This window comes from Littorina saxatilis, linkage group LG8 (assembly GCF_037325665.1).
Source record: "Littorina saxatilis isolate snail1 linkage group LG8, US_GU_Lsax_2.0, whole genome shotgun sequence".
NCBI lineage: Eukaryota > Metazoa > Mollusca > Gastropoda > Littorinimorpha > Littorinidae > Littorina > Littorina saxatilis.
The window spans coordinates 38,712,700-38,722,387 of record NC_090252.1 but is presented as its reverse complement, the minus strand read 5'-3'; positions in this window follow the sequence as shown (position 1 = coordinate 38,722,387).

The following is a 9,688-nucleotide window of genomic DNA, read 5'->3' as shown; positions in this document are numbered from 1 at the left end:
GCGTGTGTGTGTGTGTGTCTGTCTGTGTGTGTGTGTGTGTGTAGAGCGATTCAGACTAAACTACTGGACCGATCTTTATGAAATTTGACATGAGAGTTCCTGGGTATGAAATCCCCGAATGTTTTTTTCATTTTTTTGATAAATGTCTTTGATGACGTCATATCCGGCTTTTCGTGAAAGTTGAGGCGGCACTGTCACGCCCTCATTTTTCAACCAAATTGGTTGAAATTTTGGTCAGGTAATGTTCGACAAAGCCCGGACTTCGGTATTGCATTTCAGCGTGGTGGCTTAAAAATTAATTAATGACTTTGGTCATTAAAAATCTGAAAATTGTAAAAAAAATATGTTTTTTATAAAACGATCCAAATTTACGTTTATCTTATTCTCCATCATTTGCTGATTCCAAAAACATATAAATATGTTATATTCGGATTAAAAACAAGCTCTGAAAATTAAATATATAAAAATTATTATCAAAATTAAATTGTCCAAATCAATTTAAAAACACTTTCATCTTATTCCTTGTCGGTTCCTGATTCCAAAAACATATAGATATGATATGTTTGGATTAAAAACACGCTCAGAAAGTTAAAACGAAGAGAGGTACAGAAAAGCGTGCTATCCTTCCCAGCGCAACTACTACCCCGCTCTTCTTGTCAATTTCACTGCCTATGCCGTGAGCGGTGGACTGACGATGCTACGAGTATACGGTCTTGCTGCATTGCATTGCGTTCAGTTTCATTCTGTGAGTTCGACAGCTACTTGACTAAATGTTGTATTTTCGCCTTACGCGACTTGTTTAATCTCGGAAGATCTAACTATAGTGTTCTGAGCATCGCCTAAGTAGACATCAACAAGCATGTACATACTTGAATGATCTTGCCGTTGTCTATCTTTTACGATATCGTGTCCATTTCCACATCGCAACATTATTGAATATTTGTACCAGTTTCAAGTTGTCTGATTTAAACTAGATGTTGAATGACACAGAAATAAAACGATTTCTTCGTGAACTTCAATTTTGTTTGAGTAATATATCAGGTGTACGATACATCTACACAGTTGTGTGTGCGTGTGTGTGTATGTGTGTGTGTGTGTGAGTGTGTGTGTGTGTGTGTGTGTGTGTGTGTGTGTCACTGTGTGTATGTGTGTGTGTGAGTGTTTGTGTGTGTGTGTGTGTGTGTGTGTGTGTGTGTGTGTGTGTGTGTGTGTGTGTGTGTGTGTGTGTGTGTGTGTGTGTGTGTTCTTGAACATAACTACACCCATGTGTTTATGAGTTACATAATTATATATATATGCGTTCAGTCAGTCTGCATGTTTCCTTTCACAAAATAAGACACAACATCAAACATGAATACAGATTTGATCTGCAAGGAGGAAATAACAAACTTTTGGTACACACTTTGCAAAATAAAACTCTAATTTCTAAGCAGCTGCATTACACGCTGCCAACAGAGAGAGAACAAGTCGCGTAAGGCGAAATTACAACATTTAGTCAATCTGTCGAACCCACAGAATACAAGAAACTAAGTCCATCTCACGATGAACACGAGCCGAAATCATATGCACTCGACTTATGAAATAGAAAGAAATCAAATACGACGAAGAGAAGAAAAAGTTTGAAAGTACCATTGAACTTCCATGTCGGCGTGTGGCTGAGCGTAAAATAGGAATGTTGTTGCAATCTGTTAGGCACTTTCCCTTTTGACAGGTAGTTTTTGCATGTACGTACAGCAAAACACGGCCTTTTTTACAAATCCTAAAGACTGTCGGAAACTTCGCATGCTCTCTTGTGAACGCCATGTGAAACATTGATTCTGAAACAAAAATCTATGGCATGAATGACAATGGAAAGACGGTCTCTCTCTGATTCCAAGTTCATAATGACAGTTATGAAGTGCTGAATTTAAAAAAATCTGTAGATGAAGTAAAATCATTTGAATGTTGGCTTGTTGAAACTTCATAACAAACAGCCACCTCGTCTATGTCATTATCTGAAAGAATGCAAACTTCCTTTGAAACACCAACATTTGTATGGAAAACTTCTGTTTCTGTCATCTTTGATTTCATTTGACAACTTGGACTGATGGCATCTTCCAGAGATATATCCATTACTTTCAACTTGCGCCTCTTTGTATTCCTGTAAGCCTGCCACTTATTTATAAAAAGAAACGTTTGATACTTTTACCAAACAGTTAGTATAATGCACGCTCTACCTGTATTCGTCTTTAAATTCTGTGATGTTATGCTCCGGCCATACTTAAGTGAACGGTATGTTATATGTCCGTCTGTCGGTTAGGTCCTAATTGTTGTATGTCTTGTATACTTGCCATTTACATATTTATTATACATGTTGAAGGATGAATGAAGATACATTGTAGACGGATGCATGTTATGGATTAAAAGCCCCACGATGATGTGCTTGGCAAATACAAAAACAAAAAAAATAAATAAATAAATAAAAACCAGTGCAATTTCCTTGGTCTGGCTTTGCCACGACACTCACGGTTTGGCCTGTAGGTAAAATGTACAATGTATTTTCTGATTTGTGCACAAAAGCTTTTTTCTTTTTTTCTTTTTTTTAACGTTTGTTTAAAAGACCATGGTCACATTTGTAAAAAAAATGTTAAATTAGAAAATAAATAACATTTTGGTTCATGATTTTTCCTACACCTGTGCTGAAAAAAAGAAATAAAAATGTCGGTATATAAAAAAAAAATCTGCAAGACTGAAGCGAAAGAGGTCTGTCTCAGTTTTGTCGTCAGTTTGTTGTGTACATTTACACACGCACAACGAACAACACATGCACAGGCCCGGGGGAAGCTCTCCTTTCTTATGTCCGACGATAGACGTATACATGTAGTTTACATGTTTTTTAGTCATCTACATGTATTTGATTGATTACGTGTATGATATGACGGAGAGTCGCATCGGTTTGATGCCGTGAACCCAACCGTGGCTGTGGCTGTCGTTTGAAGTAGCCTACTTCTTTATAAAGATTCATTTACATTCTACTTCTGACCAAGGCATGTTTGGTACCTACTGAATCCTTGTTGCGTGTAGTTTTACGTGGCACGTTGCCCAAAGTTGTATTCTTGAGGAGCATAAAATAAAACGTGTTACAAAGTTATCTCAAAACTCTGCAGTGACTGCTCGCGCAGCAGGTCAGCTAATTATAGCACGCAGCCTCCACAGACAGCTTTCGAGCCGAGACCATATGACTCGCCGCTCCTGCGGCTCGTCAAAAACTGCACGCACTGCAGTGTTTTCAGTCACGAGAATAAAATAGCTTCGTCAATCCACGCGGCAAGGAAGTCGCTCGATTTTTGCGTGCAGCACGAAGTAAACAGACATGCAAGAATAGCGACGGGTTCAAGTTTAGGTCGCTCCAGGAGAAAAATTCTTTTGGATGTTGGCCTTTAACAAGGGTAAAAGGAGAAACAGAATCCGTTAGTCGCCTCTTACGACATGCTGGGGAGCATCGGGTAAATTCTTCCCCCTAACCCGCGGGGGGTAGAGAGATAGTCACAGAGAGACAGAGACAGAGACAGGGAGACAGAGAGAGAGAGAGAGAGAGAGAGAGAGAGTGTGTGTGTGTGTGTGTGTGTGTGTGTGTGTGTGGTTATGTGTGTGTGTGTGTGTGAGTGTGTGTGTGTGTTTGTCTGTGTGTCTGCCGTGTGTGCGTGTGAGTGGGTGGGTGGGGTGGGGGGAGGGATGGGTGTGTAGGCGCGCGCGTGCGATGAATTGATTCTGCGGATTGACATCGGTGTCAGTGTGAACGTTAATTCAACAACATTCCCGATCTACACAGAGAGCAGCCAAGCTATAGTTGTTTGGTGTGTACGCAAGTGAAAGGGTGATTTTTCATTTAATAATGTTTCTTGGAACATGTTTAAGCTTGCGCATATTTACGGTATGAACGAGATAGTTGGTTTAAACAGTGTTTTATTTTCAAATACAAATTCACAAAGCCATGACAAAAAATATGTTTTAACGAAGGAGCACAACAAGATAAACTTATATGTATGTGCTCTTAGAGACAAAATAATGAATTGGCGGACGATATCGTAAATTCTTAATTCAAACCAATCAAAACAACAATAACAAAAATAACGAGAACAAAACTGAGTAGAACTTCAACAACAACAACAGCACATTAGAAATGGACTATATTACATATATGTAAATAGAGAAAAAGAGAGAGAGAGAGAGAGAGAGAGAGAGAGAGAGAGAGAGAGAGAGAGAGAGAGAGAGAGAGAGAGAGAGAGAGAGAGAGAGTGCATCCACTATACATAACAATGCAGTTTCTAACCAAAAGATAACAATTCATTCAATCTTAACCAAAACGTTTACTGTCTAAAAGAAATCTCTGAATCTGATAAAACATCGCTTTGTTTTCGGTGAGTGACTTTCATAACACAGAAAACAGAAATATCATTATAATCAGGCTCTCTGTCTCTGTCTCTGTCTCTCTCCTCCCTCCCTCCCTCCCTCCCTCTCCCTCTCTTATGCACTGCTTAGTTAATTCCCTCTTGGGCGAGGGCTGGATGAAAAAAGATCTTTGCTGTATCTACTCCATTACCCTCGAAAAATAAAGTTGGTTCGTTCGTTCGTTCGTTCTCTCTCTCTCTCTCTCTCTCTCTCTCTCTCTCTCTCTCTCTCTCTCTCTCTCTCTCTCTCTCTCTCTCTAAAAAGCAGCAACTACAAAATAATAAAACAACCAGACACATACCGACAAAGAAATACGCCAACAGGCAGAAAGACAAACGCTAGTCCGATTAGCAATACTGCATCATAAATACAAACAGTCGTAACGCCGAGTGGCGGTAAAGTCCGCGTGCCCTTGATTTCCAAATACTTCGTCGACCAAACATCACCTGGCTTCCGTCCTTTGGTTTTGGACCTCAACGAAAGGGCTTCACTTCTTACAGTACGCTCTCATTTCTCAGTAATACAGCTGTCAAATAACTCTTACCACGAAAGCCTAATTCCGGACGGACCCGGTGATAAATCGTAACGCAGTTATATCAACCAGCATCAAGTTCTGACTGAAGATTAACATTTCTTAGAACATCCTCCTTAGTTTCAAACCATCAAATGTCCACACGAGTATGCAAAGTTGCTGTTTGTGACGCAAGCGTTTAGTTCATACAGCAAGCCTTCTGAAGCCGTCAACGTTAACGTTAATTATATCGCATTAGTGAGTTGACAAACGAACAGACTGAAAATAAATTGACTAAAAGCAAAATGGAAGCAATACTAATTAACGAAAGCAAAACCTGATAAATTATGGTCAGGCATATCAGACTATTCTAATTCCACCATTTCAAATATGTTACCATTAAACAGTTCCACTGATTATAAAACCGGCACGGTTGGCCTAGTGGTAAGGCGTCCGCCCCGTGATCGGGAGGTCGTGGGTTCGAACCCCAATTTAAAATTGGCAATCTAGTGGCTGCTCCGCCTGGCGTCTGGCATTATGGGGTTAGTGGACTGGTTGGTCCGGTGTCAGAATAATGTGACTGGGTGAGACATCTGACTTACTTGGTATCACAAAAGGTGCTGCCTTACCGGTTTTTGCTGAAAAATAACTCCGAGACAATTAGATTCAATGAATACAATGATACAAGTAACCGGCAAGTCATAAATCCAAGAAGGTGTGGGGACCGACACAAAATAGGCTGGTTGTGGGGTCCGTCACAGAGAAATTAGGTCGAAAGTAGGGTCCGACACAGAAAGTGGGGACCGACACAATGAATTATGGGAACCGTCACGCCTACGTCACAAAAGTGTGGGGGGACCGAACACAGCCAATTTCACTGACTACTTTTGTTGTTTTTATTATTACGGCTGTTTGGATGGCCCTACAATCTTGAAACGTGGGCTGTCTGCTACAGACATGTTGAACTTTTTGCTGGACCAACGACAGTTCCAAGCAGGCATTTTTTGGTAGGATATTTCTTGCCGATGCTACGAATTATGCAGTTTTGCAGTAAAGTGGAAGGCATTCTACCTAATAACGGCTAAAATATCAAAAACCTTCAATCCAACAGCACCTAGGCATGTAGTGTAAACACTCACAGATCTAACAAGACCATTCTCAGAGAGCAACATTGCGTAATACTACCATAAATGGATGTTTTGGGTGACAGTACCTCGATCTTGTCCGCGAATTTTGGCGTGTGGGAACCGAGTGGGAACCGAACACAAAGGGTCAGGGCACCGAACACAAAGCGTAGGGGAACCGTCACAGTGTCACCGGTGTGGTACTGGTGTTGTGCTGTGTCCTACTCACTTCGTACACACAGATCTGTTTAACACCCTGCAGGGCGAGGGTGGGGGCAGTTACAGCGAGCAATTTGCTGCACTTCACGCTCGGCGGGCTCTAGGCCTAAGTCCCAGCTCATTTCGTCATTCGTAATCTCTGTGCAGGTCAGTGTGATGCTTTGTTTCTCATTGACGTTCAGTGTAGTGTTAGTCCCACACTGTGACTGTGAAATGTGATAGCCTGAACGCCATATTAAGTTTCGCTCTGTATTTGAAATATGAAAATCATGTTATTGTAAGTCGTGTGTTGGATGCACAGGTCTGATGAATGAAACTCTGCAGTCAATTTCATTTCTTATTTATTTACTATTAATTTGACTCGACGACTCAATGCAGCTACACTAGACTAGATTAGACTAGACTAGACTAATATAGAATAATATAGACTTCAGACAAGACACGGGAAGGGTAAACTAATAATGATTTAGACGATTGAGTACAATACTGCGGTTACTTCCGTAAGTGGTAGGGGTTAAATTAAGTTGTGATATAAGTTTGAAGAATTTATCTTATCTGAAAATCCAAGTGCTGAGAATTTAACAGAAGGGTAGTCAAATGTCCCGCTAATTAATCAGCATAGGCGGAAGGGTGGGGGGTGGGGGCAGTTAATACGTCAACCGTGAAATACAAGTTATGGTGCTAGAGCAGTGGCAGAAACACGCACATTGTTATTTCTTTTTTGTAATGAAGCCTCAGCGTATTTATTTCATTTGTTTCCCCACTTGTATAGGCTCTGGCATAAGGCATAGAAATGCGACGGGCTTTTTAAACACTCAAAAAGACAGAGATTTCCCAAACGGCGACAACGACAACATCATCATCATCATCATCATCATCATCATCATCATCATCATCATCATCATCATCATCATCATCAACAACAACACCACTGATCAACATCATCAGCGTAATCATAGCCATCATCCGGTAATCATCATCATGATCATCATAAACAACAACAACAACAACAACAACAACAACAACAACAACACAAGTATGACATTCTGCGTGTCTTGAAATGGACACATCAATGGAAACAATCATTATCCCCCCCTCTGCTTCTTTCTCTCTGTAAACTTGTAGGGCTAGTTATTTTTCGGTAACTTACCCAACAACCAAAATCACTTACCCAACAACGGGCCTGAATCCTCGATAGCTCATGGGTAGAGACTGTACACATTGTGGATCTACTTTTTGCGACTCAAAAGTTCAGAACACTCTAATGTACAAAATATGCATTTCTGGAGCAAACAATACAACCATACTGTATTTAAACCAGCAACTACAGACTTGAACACATGAATCTCCATATAAAATCCATGAGTTTGGTTGTTTTCTGAATTCAGATCTGCCGTGCACAATCGTTTATCGCTAGCAAGATTCCAAGGAAAAGTAACTCTCATACTTTGTCTAGCGACACGAGTAGTTCCCCTTCCAGATTTCGGCTGCACCGACAAGACTGCAATCCGACGGTCAGTTTTCAACAATATTTCATTTTATAAACAGATCACACGCAATCAATTGCAAACATTTAATCAACGTAAAGAACATGCAGCGGTTTCATACACTATTTTGCCCCAGAAAGCTAAACTTCATACAGTTTTTAACGTTGGAACACGGGTGTAAAACTTCGTCTGCTAGTCACATTCGAAGAAAGAACATTTCCTGAGCGATACCAAAACATGAACAGAACACACACTATCTGCCTTTACCGCCACAGCAGAATGACAACATAACTGTGTACTTGATTTTAGTTCAAAACATGGAAACTGACAAGAAGTGTTAACAAAATTGAATGATTTGCACGGAACTATACAACCGCGCATTAATCGATCGCCTGCGCAGGTAGACTGGTTGGGTGAATATGATTCGATCAAACTTTCGCACAAAAACTCCTCTTTTCTTTGAATAACTGAAGAAAGGAGGGATAAAGAGGTTACATACCTCGTCTCAGTGATTATCAAAAATAATGGTCTCAGTTCGCGGTCATGAAAAAGCTCGCTGAAGCTCGCATTTTTCATGATCCGCTAACTTCGACCATTATTTTTGATAATCACTGAGACTCGGCATGTAACCTCTACTTATCCTCATCTTCATCATCATCATCATAACTGTCTTGGCAACTTCAGCGTCAACACACAAAGCAAACACAGACTCAGTGATACTTTACGGACAATTCACAACACATAGGCCTACTTACCAGCACAGTATTTCCCACAACATATCACGGAGAGCAAGATGAAATATTCCTTCATATTGTGAATCACAGTGACACAGCTGTTCTTCAGTATACAAAAACAGTTTAAGATGGGACAACCAACATGTCTAAACTGTCATAACACGGCGAACACCGTATCCTAGCGGCAGAGAATAATCTCAGTGCTGTTCTCTAACACAAAGATAAGTAGGCATACAAAGGAGACAATGACAATATAGACTCTGTCCTCAGGGCCGGACCAAGTTCGTTTGAGGGGGGGGGGGGGGGGGGGGGGTTCCAAGTGAAGGCAGGGGTCCAAAGTCCACATTTTTTTCTCTGAGAGGTACATTGGATGGCCAGGGGGGGGGGGGGGGTCCGGAACCCCAGGAACCCCCCCCCCCCCCCCCCCCCCCCCCCCCAGATCCGACCCTTGTCCTGTATGGTAATGCTGACTCAAGAGTTAACTTCACTGTAACTGCCTATCTTGTTCCTGCATCAGTTGCGTCAGTGTAAGTCTGCATAGCATCCCAGTGATGACTGGCCACTAACATAGCTGCGTCCGCGTGTGTGTGTGTGTGTTTGTGCTGTGACGTGCGTGCGTGCGCCTGTGAATGCGTGCGTGCGTGCGTGTGTGCGTGCGCGCGATGAATTGATTTTGCGGATTGACATCACATAATAATGAGTGAGCAGCCAAGTTGTAGTTGTTTGGTGTGTACGGGTGAAAGTGAAAGGGTGATGTTGTATTTGATTATTTTTTTGTTTCATGTTTAATCTAGCACATGTTTACGGTATGAACGAGATAGGCTACTGAGTTAAAGTGAGAAGGAGGGGAAGTAGAAATCTCTCCCTCTCTATCAGTCTGTCTGTCTATCTAACTGTCTGCCTGTCTGCCTACCTCCTGTCTCTCGATCTCGACTCTCTCTCTCTCTCTCTCTCTCTCTCTCTCTCTCTCTCTCTCTCTCTCTCTCTCCCTCTCCCTCTCTCTCTCTCTCGAGTTTTTCTTATTCTGGTGCGTTCCTTTGGAATTCACTACCTGTAAATATCAAGTCATGTCTGTCATTATCTTCTTTTAAAAGACAGCTCCGAAAGCACCTCTCTAACGACTAAGTCGGTGTACAGTTTGTGCGAATGTGTGTGAGGATGTGTGAAAGAGAAAGTGTATAG